This window comes from Sorex araneus, chromosome 4 (genome assembly GCF_027595985.1).
Source record: "Sorex araneus isolate mSorAra2 chromosome 4, mSorAra2.pri, whole genome shotgun sequence".
In the NCBI taxonomy this organism is placed as follows: Eukaryota; Metazoa; Chordata; class Mammalia; order Eulipotyphla; family Soricidae; genus Sorex; species Sorex araneus.
In genome coordinates, this window is record NC_073305.1 from 64,424,682 (window position 1) to 64,439,089 (window position 14,408).

The window sequence follows — 14,408 nt, forward strand, 5'->3', positions numbered from 1 at the left end:
TTAACACAGTAGAAAAGATAGCTGATAATCCAAAGCAGCTGGGAAATCCTAGACCTTGATTTCTGGGACCAGCCTTGAGAAGGGGAGGATGCAGATCTTAGTTCAAATCTAGCAACCCATGATAATCCTTGAATTAATTTTACTCTGAGATGGAAATGACTCAACTGTGTTAGTTTCTACCCCATCTTGATTCTAGAACTTTAGTAATCTAAACAGATATAGATATGTCAGTATATGCCATCATAGTATCCTGGGCAAAATGTTATTATAGGGTAAAATGGGTAAAATATATCCTGGGTAAAATGTTACTTATTATATTCTAAAGCCTACAAATATAAGGTCTACACCAAGGGGAAGATAGTCACTCAATGCAAACTCTAGGAGGAAATAGGAATTTACCACGAATTGTGTAGTACAGCAAAAGAACACCAAACAAAACAGGGAGAAACTTAAATGAAGCAGAATGGGGTAGTAGTATGCTGATAATAGAATGATAAACAGAAAAATAATGGGGAAATAGATGAGATCTATAACAAGGACAGAAAAACAATTAAAAAGCTCCAAACAGAAAACAATTAACTTACCAACTCAATAATTGGGCAATTGGTTACAAAAGAAATACGTAATAGTAAAGTAGAAGGCACATTTTATACAGTTAGAAAGTTGGAGAGCAAACTGAAACAGAAAAGGAAATAGAATTGGAAAATGTGAAAACAATGTAAAAGTCTTATGAGACTATAAGAATAACCATATCCTGAAATGAGAGTTCCAGAAGGACAAGAAAAAGAGGAAAATGCAAAATAATTAGTTGAAGAACTTTAGAATAAAATTTCCTTAATTTGGGAAATAAACTGAACATTCAAAATAAAAGAGGCTCAAAAAGTTCCACACAAATTAAACCCAAGATGGATTTTAAGTCCAGAACAGATTTTAAAATGTTCTTCTTTGTATGTTCATTTGTCTAAATTTCAATATTTTATATTTCATAAGTAATGCACTCAAATATATTTATGAAAAGAAAGCTAAGTGTTTTAGAAGCTATTGAATATAGAATAAGTTATGTATTGTCTCATTGTAACAAGTATGCACCCATTATAAACACAAAGATATGCACATACATATCTGCAAACAAATGCACATTTATTCATAATCCTACATCAGCACAAACATATATTCATCCACATACAAATGCACAAAAACATAAATAATGTATATAGACTCAAGCACACATATAAATCTACACACACTTTCTCATCACCCTAATGCATATACTCCTGGACTTGTACACACAATCATACATGTAGCATATATGAAGTATACATTCATACTAAGTTTCTTCTCTTTGCTAAACTGCATGTAATTTTTATAGTTGGAATACAAGTTCAGTCACTTTCACTCAATCCTTTTGATTTGTCTATAAAATTCTACATTGAAGAACCCCTGTAGGAATTGTTTTAGATCAAGGGTAACAAAACAGATGGTCTACAAACAAATTCATGTGCTTGTTTTATTCAGCTCACAATGTATTTAAGACACACTGGTTTGATTGTCAAAAGATCCTGATAACTCCCAAGCCAGATAATTTATATGATTCATCAATTCCAGGGTAGTCTATTAAAGTTGGTAAGCCATGAAAAAACTTTTTCTTTAATAAAAATTCAGACTTCCAGTATTTTTTATAAGGGGCCTGAGAGCACTGGACCCACAGTTTTGTGACAGCATCTGATCAGAGCTGGAATAGAAAATATTTTGAATGTCTTTCCCAATCTTTCTGGGTTTTCATTTTGTTCCTGTTTTTAGAGGAGAATTGGGCCAACACTCACAGGTAGTCTGGGCTTCCTCCGGAACTCCATATTCTGAGATAACTCCTGCTGGTACGTAAGGGACTATATGAATTCTGGGAGGGACCTAGGATAGGTTGCATGCATGGCAAGTTCCTTAATTCTTTCCCTATCTTTTTGGCCCTCAATTGTTCAGTTTTTTTCTCTATCTTCTGCTATAGTTTCTGGAAGTGGACATTTATTTATATTCACCTCATGATACAGAGAGCACTTAAAAGCAGACCAAGAATGTGGTATATCACTGCTTTTACTCTTTTACCTTTCAACAAATTTTAACAGTCATTGAGTACATTCATTCTCCAGTATTGACCAAAATATTACTTTAAATCTCCTATATCAATGTGTAATTAGATAACCTTTTTATTTTGTACCTTATTGAACTTATGTAAGTATGGAATAAACTCTGTAAGCAAAATGACTATACATTTAATATTTAAATATTATTGTCTTTAATTGCCATTAGCTTTCTGATACAAAAAAATCATCTCAAACTCCATAATCCATGATTAATATTAATGCCAACATCTTTTCATGGATAGGTAGATACAAAGCAAATAGTAAATGTGAAAATAAGACAAATTGACAATTACTAAGAAAGGCAACAGTACAGAACCACCATATTTTTAGACTATATTGATGTTAACAAATTTAATTATACCTTTTAGAGTAGAAAAGGGAGAGGCAGTGGAGAAGTGGAGATAAACACTAACTCAGGGCACTATTGTTAAAAGAAATGGGAACTGAAGGGACAGAGAGTAGGAGATAACTCAATCCTCAGTCATAATATTAGGTAATAGGAAGGCAGCAGAAAAATACATGTTTTTAAAAATATTCAATGACTTATTAAAAAGATATACCATGCTACTCAAAAGTATTAATTTCAAAACTACTTTAATTTTACTGAGTTTATATAGAACCATTAATATCTTTTAGTAGACATGAAACTATAATGTATCATACCAAATCAGTAATTAACTCTAAATTATTCCACTTACAGTTTTAGATTTAATTTTAAGTAAGTATAGACATATGGTAGTTTGCTCTTATATTCCCTTATTTTAGTATTTATATTGCTAAAAATATATATCCATATAGCAATACCCATATGATATGGCATATACCAAATGATTTGAGATTGAACGTTTTCAATTGAATCACCATGTGATACACAATTACCAAGCTGTGACTGAATATTTTATCTGAATCTGGCTCCTGAGATAACAACATCAAATACCTGAAATGTAAAAGAGTTCTACTGACATAGAAAGTAGTCTTTTGGGTTACACACAGTGATGCTCAGGGATATTCCTGGCTTTACACTCAGGAATTACTTCTGGCAACACTTATGGAACTATATGGGATGCTGGGACTCAAAGCCAGGTTGGATATGTGCAAAACAAAGGTCCTCCTTGCTGTACTATCACTCCAATCGGAGGTCATTTTTAACATGCATTTTTTATTTGGTAGGATAATAGAAAAGAATCTTATTGGAAAGACTGACAATGACAAAAGTTTTTCCATGAGTGAATTGACTTATGAATACAAGGCTAAGAGGGGCCGGAGAGATAGTACAGCAGATAAGATACTTCTCTCTATATGGTCCCCTGAGTACCTCCAGGTCTGCACCAGAATCAAACAAACAAACAAAAACAACAAAAGTCTAGTAGCAATTGCAGGACCTAGTCAGTGTTTCCTAAAAAAGCACAACTTGAAAAGATTTAAAGTAAAATTTTAATCCCAATAAACTTTAAGTTTATCCATAAAATTCAGGCTGTGAACACTTGGAACATCAGTATCTCTGGCATATTGTGTATATTCAATGTATGGTTTGAAATGAAAATAGCTAGAAAGTACGTGCTCCAGTGATGTACTATGACATCAGAAAAAAAATATGGTAACTTTTCAACTTTTCTACACCTTTTTAACAAAAATATTTGCTATCCCCCCAAAAATTTTTTGCTTTCACTTTCAGCTTTGGGATGAAACTTGCAACTTGGGAAGGTGAAATGAAGAAATTTTTATATAACCTGTATGACTTGATATGGACAATTAGAACGTTTCCAATTTAGTGGTTACCTAATACCCACAGTAGTTTCAAGTTCAGAGACTGAATATTGAACAGGGCTGGATAAAATATTCTGTGAGTTGGGAGACAGCACAATAATTAGGGACTATTTTAGAATGTGCCTAACCTGGTTGGATTCCCAAAAACACATGCTCTTCCAGGCACGACCAAACGTTGCCCTGTAGGCACCATCTGGCATGTTCCTGCAAGCTCCCAGAACTGTTGGCATGCCTGGGTATCCCAGGCACTATAAGACTCAGCAGCATCACATCTTTGGGCCCTTAGGTTGAACTGGCAACCCTGTTGGGCAAGAATCATGGATGGGCCTCCAGGTCTCCTAACCACTGTGTGGGAATAGCCCCTTCATATACACACATATGTCTGTTTCACATTATTCACCTGGAGAATATCACCTGTGACAAGCCACACAGGATTTCCAAAGGGTAGAGCTTGAAACACCAGAGAACCTAAAACTGAATGAAAGACATTTCATGTCAATATATGGTGAATCTGTAGTTTATATATTTATATGTAGTTCATATATATATATATATATGTATCACTGTATCACTGTCATCACTGTCATCCTGTGGTTCATAAATTTGCTCAAGTGGGCGCCCGTAACATCTCCATTCATCCTAGCCCTGAGATTTTAGTAGCTTCTCTTTACTCATCCTTCCCAATGGTGCCCCATTGGAGGCTCTTTCAGGGTCAGAGACCCATCATTGTTACTGTTTTTGGCATATGAACATGCCAGGGGAGCTTTCCAGGCTCTGCTGTGCAGGCAGGATACTCTCGGTAGCTTGCCAGGTTCTCCAACAGGGAGAACTAGGCCACACAGGGTCGTGCGGCCGCAAATGCGGCTGCGCGTCTGGGTGCTTTGTTTTATAGTCTTTGGATCTTGGCCATTGTTGGGATTGCATGGCACCTGGGGCAGTTTGTGGATGTGATTGCCTCTATATTGTGGCAATATAAAGTCACAAAAGACATGAGATCTAAACTTGTTTTTAAAGAAATAACAGGTAACTTTTCATTTGTAGCAGACCATTCACTGGATTGAATAAATAGCTCAGTTCCTTTTCATAAGAGCATTACAGAATCCACTATTTAGTAGATTCATAGTTGTTTTAGTTGTTCTATAGTGCAACCATCCCCTAATTTTCTTTTAATTTATTGTCTTCAGCACTTGTTCTACATAGATATTTAGTAACTGCATAGTGAATATAATTGGAACAGGAACTGAAATGAGCAGTGAATACTTCAGAAACGAAAACATGTTTTTTCCAAGGGAAACTTGTCTTCAAAGCTTATGTCCATGAAAAAACAGTTCACTAGAAAACAAACAATACTGCTAATAATACTGCTAATTTCAATTAATGCATTTTCTGTAAATAACTATTAAAAGGCCAATGACGTAAGGTTTACAAGTTCATATTTTAGTAGAAGTGTTTGACTACTCATGGATTTTGTCTTCTATCTAATTGTTCCTTTAAATAGCCTGATTTATTATGTTTCAGTGACAGCAAGGGTGGTCCATTAGTTAACTACAAATAAATTTGAGTCAAGCCCAGACATTAATAAAATTAGGAAAAACTGTCTTTATTAGATGTGATAAATAGAGAACCTCCAATGTGAAATTTCATCTTCTTTGAAGTAGACCCAGTCAAGATTCGAAATAGACAGATTCTGGGTTTAATTAAATCCACGTGGTGTTTTCTTCAGACTCCATGGAATTTTAGAAAAACACAGAAATTATTGTTTATCAAAATTTTGTTTATAGAAATATTAAAATAATTTGTTAGATCAAGGTTTTTCTTAATTTTACATCTGGCCACAATGGTCTCACTTAGTGCACATATTTAATAAAGAAAAATTGAAATCATTTTCTCCAAGATCAAGAACAATGCAATAATACTCACTCGCACAACATCTACTGTCATAATTTTAGTTAGAGCTCTCAGCAAGAAAAGAAATAAAATAATTGGAAAAGAAGAGGCCAAAATGTTTCTATTCACATAAAACATGATTTTATACACAAAAAATCCAATAGGCCAGAGAGATATTACAGGAGGTAAGGTGCTTGCCTTGTATGTAGCCAGCCCACTTTTGATTCTGCGAATCAATTATTTTTCCCCAAACATAGCCATGAGTGGCAACTGAGCAATAACGAATAAGCCTGAGCATAATTGTGTGGTCCAAACAAGCAAAGGCTATCAAAAGTTTCCACTAAAACCATGCGAATTTAATTAATGTTTCAGTAAAGAGGCAGAATGTAAAATCAATGTATAAAATCCAGTAGTATTTTCATACACTAATAGCAAATGAGATGGAAAATAAATGAAAAAATGATCCGATTTATAATAGCATTAAAATCAATAAAATGCTTATGAATAAATTTAATAGAGGTAAAACAGCTTTATACTGAAAACATTAAGACATTGACAAAAAGTATTGCTTGGGACACAAATAAACAAATATATCATATTATTGATTGCAAGAAATAATGTATCATTAAAATATCAATGATACATAAATAATGGGTATATATCCAGTAAAATTCTTATTTAAGAGACCAATGGCATTTTTATAAGAGTGAAAAGTCATAAATTTCATGTGAATTCAAAAAAAACATTGAATAGATAACACAATCTTCAGAAAGGAGAACAGAGATGGAATTTGAGTTGAAACTGTATCATAAATATATAATAACCAGAAGAGAATGTTATTGGCACAAAAATCAGGCAAATTCTGATCCCTAGCACCATGTAAGGGCCCCTAAACATTGTCAGCAGTGATCCTTGAGCATCATCATATGTGGCCCACAAATAAAGCAAGCAAACAAAAAGACACATAGGTCAATAAAATATAACAAAGAGACCAAAAACAAGTCCATATACATACACTGAACTAAGTTTTTACAAGAAAGTCAAGAATATTCAATAAAAGAAAAACAGTCTCTTTAATTAATAGTGTTGGAATAATTGGACATTCATATATCAAAAAGGGAAATTCACTCTATCTTACTCCATTTACAAAAATTAACTTGAAACAAATTGAACACTTAGAGTTATGTAGTACCTATAGAAGAACATTTATAGAAGGATAAGGAAAATATTTTTTCTTTTGCTTTTTTAGGGTCTCACTCAGTGATTCACTGGGGTTACTCCTGGCTCTGCACTCAGGAATTACCCCTGGTGGTGCTCAGGGGACCATATGGGATGCTGGTAATGGAACCCAGGTTGGCTGCGTGTAAGGCAAGTGCCCTACCCCCCATGCTATTGCTACAGCCCTGAAAAATATTTTTGTATAAATATTTGCAATTATTTTTGGACATCACACTTAAAACACACACAAATAGATAAACAAATCATCAAAGTAAAAATATACTGCACAGCACAATAAATAATCAAGTAATTACAGCTAATTAAAATTGTGAATATAGCAGGAGAGAATACATAAAAACTGTGATTTTTTGGCCTTGGGATAGATTTATGTATATATGTATATATAAAATTGATCAAATAATACAAATAGTTCTAAAAGGGTTTATGGTTTAGGTTTTGTTTGTTTACTTTAAGGTGTAAAGTGTTAAACTTTTCAGGTTGTTTTTAGAGTTTTGCTGATATCTATACATCTAGGGAGGGAAACATTAAGGTAGTTAAATTTTTGCTTCTGTTTGTTTGGTAGTGCTCAGGACTTACTCCCAGGGACCATATGGGATGGCACAGATTGAACCCAGGTCAGTCTGTCTCTCTCTCTCTCTCTCTCTCTCTCTGTTTCTCTCTCTCTCTCTCTCTTTATTTAATGAGTCACCATGAGATACAGATAGCACAGCAGGTAGGGCATTCCCCTTGCATGCAGCCGACCCAGGTTTGATCCCTCCGCCCCTCTCAAAGAGCCCAGCAAGCTACCGAGAGTATCCCACCCACATGGCAGAGTCTAGCAAGCTACCCGCGGTGTAATCAATATGCCAAAAACAGTAAAAATTCTCACAATGGAGACTTTACTGGTGCCCACTCGTGTAAATCGATGAGCAACGGGATGACAGTGACAGTGACATTTCAGTCATAAAATGATAGAGTACCCATCCCTCCATCAGTGCCCATTCTCCACCATCAATGTTCCAAGTATCCATTCCACCACCCCTACCCATCCTCCTCTCCCCTCCCCGCCCCCCCCACGCCTCTGTGGCAGGTGGATTCCCTTTTACTCTTTCTCTCCTTTAGGGTGTTGTGGACTGCAATGTAGATATTAAGTGGCCATCATGTTCAGTCTATAGTCTACTTTCAGCCCACATCTCCCATCCTGAGCAAGTCCTCCAAGCATCCTTTACTTGGTGGTCCCTTCTCTATCTGAGCTGCCTTCTCTTCCAGCATGTGAGGCCGGCTTCTAAGCTGTGGAGCAATCCTCCTGGTCCTTATCTCTACTATCCTTGGGTGTTAGTCTCACATTTTGTTACTTTATATTCCACAAAGGAGTGCTGTCTTTCTATGCCTGTCCCTCTTTTTCTGACTCATTTCACTTATCATGATACTTTCCATGTTGATTCACTTATATGCAAAAGTCATGACTTCATCTTTTCTAACAGCAGCATAGTATTCCATTGTGTAGATGTACCAAAGTTTCTTTAACCAGTCATCTGTTCTAGGGCACTCAGGTTTTTTTCCAGATTCTGGATATAATAAACAGTGCTGCAATGAATATATGAGTGCAGATGTTGTTTCTACTAAACTTTTTTGCATCTCAAGGGTATATTCCCAGAAGTGGTATTGCTGGGTCAAATGGGAGCTGAATTTCTAATTTTTTGAGAAACATCCATACCATTTTTCAAAAGGCTGAATAAGTCAGCATTCCCATCAGCAGTGAAGGAGAGCCCCTTTCTCCCCACATCCATGCCAGCAATGGTTGCTTTTGTTTTTTGGATGTGGGCCAGTCCCTGTGGTGTGAAATGATATCTCACTGTTGTTTTGATATGCATCTCCCTGGTGATTAGTGATGCAGAGCACTTTCTCCTGTGCCTTTTGGCCATTTAAATTTCCTCTTTGAGAAAGTTTATGTTCATTTCCTTACCCCATTTTCTGATGGGTTTGGATGTTTTCTTCTTGTAGAGTTCAACCAGTGCCTTCTATATCCTTAATATCAACCCTTATGAAATGGGTATTGGATGAATATCCTTTTCCATTCTGCAGATTGTCTTTGTATTCTGGTCACTGTTTCTTTTGAGGTACAGAAACTTCCTAATTTAAGATGATCCCATTAATTTATCTCTGTTTCCACTTGCCTGGTCAGTGGTGAGTCATCTTTGAAGGTAACTTTGACTTCAATGTTGTGTAGGGTTTTTCTGACCTTGTCTTCAATATACATGATGGATTTTGGTCTGATATTGAGGTCTTTAATCCATTTTGATCTGACTTTTGAGTATGGTGTTAGGTAGAGGTCTGAGCCCATTTTTTTGGCATGTAGCTGTCCAGTTTTTCCAGCACCATTTGTTAAAGAGGCTTTCCTTGCTCCACTTCATATTTCTTGCTCCCTTATCAAAGATTAGATGATCATATACTTGAGGGTATGTATAAGCATATCTCCCCTGTTCCATTGGTCTACTGCTCTGACTTTGTTCCAGTACCCTGCTGTTTTAATTATTACTGCTTTGTAGTAGAGTTTGAAGTTGGGGAAGATGATACTTCCCATGCTCGTTTTACCCAGAATTGCCTTAGTTATTCATGGGGGCTTGTTGTTCCGTATGAATTTCAGGAGCATTTTATCTACTTATTTAATGAACTTCATGGATATCCTCATAGAGATCACATTGAGTCTGTATAATGCTTTGGGAAGTATTGCCATTTTGATGTTAATTCTCCCAATCCATGAACAGGAGATATGTTTCAATTTCCTCATGTCCTCTTTTATTTCATGAAGTAACATTTTGCAGTTTTCTTTGTACAAGTCCTTTGCCTCCTTAGTTAAGCTGATTCCAAGGTACTTGATTTTCTGAGGCATGATTGTTGATGGTATTTTTTTTTGCATGTCAATTTTTTCTCTCTCATTTTTTTTGCTTTTTGGGTCACACCCAGCGATGCTCAGGGGTTATTCCTGGCTTTGCACTCATTAATTACTCCTGGCAGTGCTTGGGGGACCATATGGGATGCGGGGATCGAACCCGGGTCGGCCGCGTGCAAGGCAAACGCCCTACCCGCTGTGCTATCGCTCCGGCCCCGTCTCTCATTTTTTGCATATAGGAAAACCATGGACTTTTGGGTATTGATTTTATAGCCTGCAACTTTACTATACAGGTCTATTGTTTCTAGGAGTTTCTTACTAGAGGATTTGGGGTTCTCTAAATGTGCTATCAAATCATTTGCAAATGAGAGCTTTATTTATTTCTTTCCTATCTGGATGCCCTTATGTCTTTTTCTTGCCTAACTGCTATTGCAAATATTTCCAGTACTATATTGAACAGAAATGGTGAGGGTGAGCATCTTGTCTTGTCCCTGATCTTAGAGGGAAGTCTATTAGTTTTTCTACATTGAGGATAATATGTGCCATAGGCTTGTGGTAGATGACTTTGGTTATACTGAGGAAAGTCACTTCTATACCCATTTTGGTGAGAGTTGTCATCATAAACGGGTGCTGGATCTTGTCAAATGCTTTCTGTGCATCTATTGATATGATCATATAGTTTTTTCCTTTTCTTTTATTGATATGATGAATTATTGGATTGACTTCCGAATGTTTAACCATCCTTGCATCCCCAAGATGAATCCCACTTGATTGTGGTGTATGATCTTTTAGATGAGTTGTTGGATTCTATTTGCTAATATTTTCTTGAAGATCTTCGCATCATGTTCATCAGAGATATTGACTTGTAAATTTTATTTTTTTGTGGTGTCTCTGTTTGCTTTTGGTATTAGTGTGATATGAGCCTCATAGAAATGGTTTGGGATTGTTTCTTTTTCCTCATTTCCTGGAAAAGTTTGAAAAGAACTGGAAATAAGTCCTCTTTAAATGGTTGGAAAAATTGACTAGTGAATCCATCCGAATCTGGGCTTTTATTTTCGGGAAGACTTTTGATTACAGTTTCAATTTCCTTGATAGTAGTAGATCTATTCTGGTATTCCAATTCTTCTTGGTTCAGCTTTGGGAGGTTATAGGAATCCAGAAATTTATCCATTTCTAGGTTCATGGCATACAGACTTTCAAGGTAGTCTCTTATGATCTTTTGAATTTGTTTGGTTTCTGTTGTGATGTCCCCCTTTTCATTTTTGATTCAGTTTATTAGGGTTCTCTCTCTTTCTTTGTGATTCTTGCTAGTGGTTTATCAATCTTTTTTATTTTTTTGAAGAACCAGCTCTTGGTTCCATTGATCTTTCAAACTGATTTTTGGGTTTCCATGTCATTAATTTTTGCTCAAATTTTTTCTATTTCTTTTTTTCTGCTTGGTTTGGGCTCCTTTGTTGGTCCTTTCCTAAAGTCTTGAACTTTGAGGTCAAGTTATTTATGTGGGCCCTTCCTTCCTGAGATATGCTTGCAGTGCTATAAATTTCCCCTTAAATGGCTTTAGCTGCATCCAACAGGTTCTGGTAGCTCGTGTCTTCATTCTTATTTGTTTCCAGGTATCCTTTGATTTCTTCCTTGATTTCCTCCCTGACTTACTCATTGTTCAACATTGAGTCATTTAATTTCCAGGTGTTTTATTTAGTTCTCCATGTATGTGTATGATTAACTTCTATCTTCACTGCACCATGGTCTGAAAAGAAAACAATTTATGTCCTCCTGATTCTATTAAGGTATGTTTTGTGACCCAGCATGTGGTTTATTTTGGAAAATGTTCTGTGTGCACTGGAAAAGAATTAGTATTCTTTTGTTCAGGGGCGGGGGGGGGGAGTGGGGAGTGTAAAACCCTGTATTGATCTGTTAGCCCTCTCACTTCTATATCTTCCTTCAAAATCAGTGTTTCCATGCTGGGTTTTAATCTTGTTCATCTATCCAGCGGTAATAAGGCATTGTTGAAGTCTCCAACTACTATTGTGTTGCTAGCAATGTCTTCCTTAAAATCTGTTAGCAGTTGTTTTAAGTGTTTAGCTAGTCCCTCATTGGGTGCATATACATTTAGGAGAGTGATTTCTTCCTGCTTTACATATCCCTTGATTAATAAAAAATGACCTTCCCTGTTCCTTCTAATCTTTTTCAACCTGAAAATCTATGTTGTCGAATAGCAGTAAGGACACCCCAGCTTTTTTGAGTTGTTTGCTTGCAGAATTGTTTTCCATCCTTTGACTTTGAGTATGTGTTTGCTCTTTCTGTTCAGATGTGTTTCTTGTAGGCAGCAGAATGTTGGGTTCAGTTTCTGAATTCATTTGCCACTCTGAGTCTTTTGTTCTTTGGAATGTGTGTCAGTCTCTGTGGTGTGAAATAATATCTCATTGCTATTTTGATTTACATCTCCCTGATGACTAGCGATGTGGAGCATTGTTTTATGTGCCTTTTGGCCATTTATATTTCTTTTTTGAGGAAACTTCTGTTCATTTTTTCTCCCCATTTTTTTTTATGTGTTTGGAGGTTTTGTTCTTATACAATTCTACTAGTGTCTTGTATATCCTGGGTATCAATCACTTATCAGATAGGTATTAGGTATTATTCTTTCCCATTCTGTGGGCTCTTTCTGTATTTTGGTCACTGTTTCTTTTGAAGTGCAGAAGCTTCTTAGTTTGATGTAGTCCCATTTTTTTATGTTTGCTTCCACTTGCATGATAAGTGGTGTTTCATCCTTAAAGATGCTTTTAGCTTCTTAGTTATGGAAAGTTCTGCCTCCATTTTCCTCTATGTAACTTATATATTCATGTCTGATATTGAGGTCTTTAATCCACTTTAATCTGTCTTTTTTTTTTTTTTTTGCTTTTTGGGTCACACCCGGAGATGCACAGGAGTCACTCCTGGCTCTGCACTCAGGAATTACCCCTGGCAGTGCACAGGGGACCATTTGGGATGCTGGGAATCAAACCCGGGTCGGCAACGTGCAAGGCAAACACCCTACCCGCTGTGCTATCACTCCAGTCCCTTTAATCTGTCTTTTGTGCCTGGTTTAGATAGAGGTCAGAGTTCATGTTTTTACACGTAGCTCTCCAGTTTTCCCAGCACCACTTGTTGAAGAGGTTTTCCTTGTTCCACTTCACATTTCTTGCTCCTTTGTCAAAGATTAAGTGGCCATATATTTGGGGGTCTGTGACAGGATATTCAACTCTGTTCCATTGGTCTGTAGGTCTGTTTCTAGCCCAACACCATGCTGTTTTAATTACTACTGCTTTGTAGTAGAGTTTGAAGTTGGGGAAGGTGATGCCACCCATCTTCTTTTTCCCAAGGATTGCTTTAGCTATTCATGGGGGTTTATTGTTCAATATGAATTTCAGGAGTATTTTGTCTATTTTTTGAAAAATGTCATGGGTATCCTGATAGGGACTGTATTAAATTTGTATAGTGCTTTGGGCCATTTTGATAATGCTAAATCTCCCTATCCATGAGCAGGGGATGTGTCTCCATTTGCTAATGTCCTGTTTTATTTCTTGATGCAGTATTTTGTAATTTTCCTTGTATAGTCCCTTCATCTCTTTGGTTATGCTGATTCTGAGGTACTTGATTTTATTAGGTACTATTGTGAACAGGATTGTTTTTTAATGTCTCTTTCTTCTCTTTTGTTATTGGTATATAAGAAAGCCATGGACTTTTGGGTGTTGATTTTGTAGCTTGCCACTTTACTATATGTAGCTATTGTTTCTAGGAGCTTTTCTGTAGAGTCTTTAGGGTTTTCTAAATATGTTATCATATCATCTTCAAATAGTGATAGCTTGACCTCAGCCTTTCCTATCTGTATGACCTTGATATCTTTTTCTTGCCTAACTGCTATGGCCAGGACATCCAGTACTATATTGAATAGAAGTGGCAAAAGTGGGCAACCTTGTCTCATGCCTGATCTTAGAGGGAAGGCTTTTAGTTTTTCCCCATTGAGAATGATTCTTGCCATTGGCTTGAGGTAGATGGCTTCGACTATATTGATGAAAGTTCCTTCGATGCCCATTTTTCTCATAAATGGGTGCTGGATCTTGTCAACTACTTTTTCTACCTCCATTGATATGATAATATGGTTTTTAACTTTTCTTTTGTTGATATGATGGATGGGCTGGAGCAATAGCACAGCGGTTAGGGCATTTGCCTTGCACGCGGGCAACCTGGGTTTGATTTCTCTGTCCCTCCCAGAGAGCCTGGCAAGCTATTGAGAGTATCCCACCCCCATGGCAGAGCCTGAAAAGCTACCCGGGGCACGTTCAGTATGCCAAAAACATTAACAACAAATCTCACAATGGAGATGTTACTGGTGCCTGCTAAAGCAAATCAATGAACAATGGGAAGACAGTTCTACAGACAGTGCTACAGTGATATGATGGAGTATGTTGATTGATTTCCAAATGTTAAACTATCCTTGCATTATTGGGATGAATCCTACTTGGTCA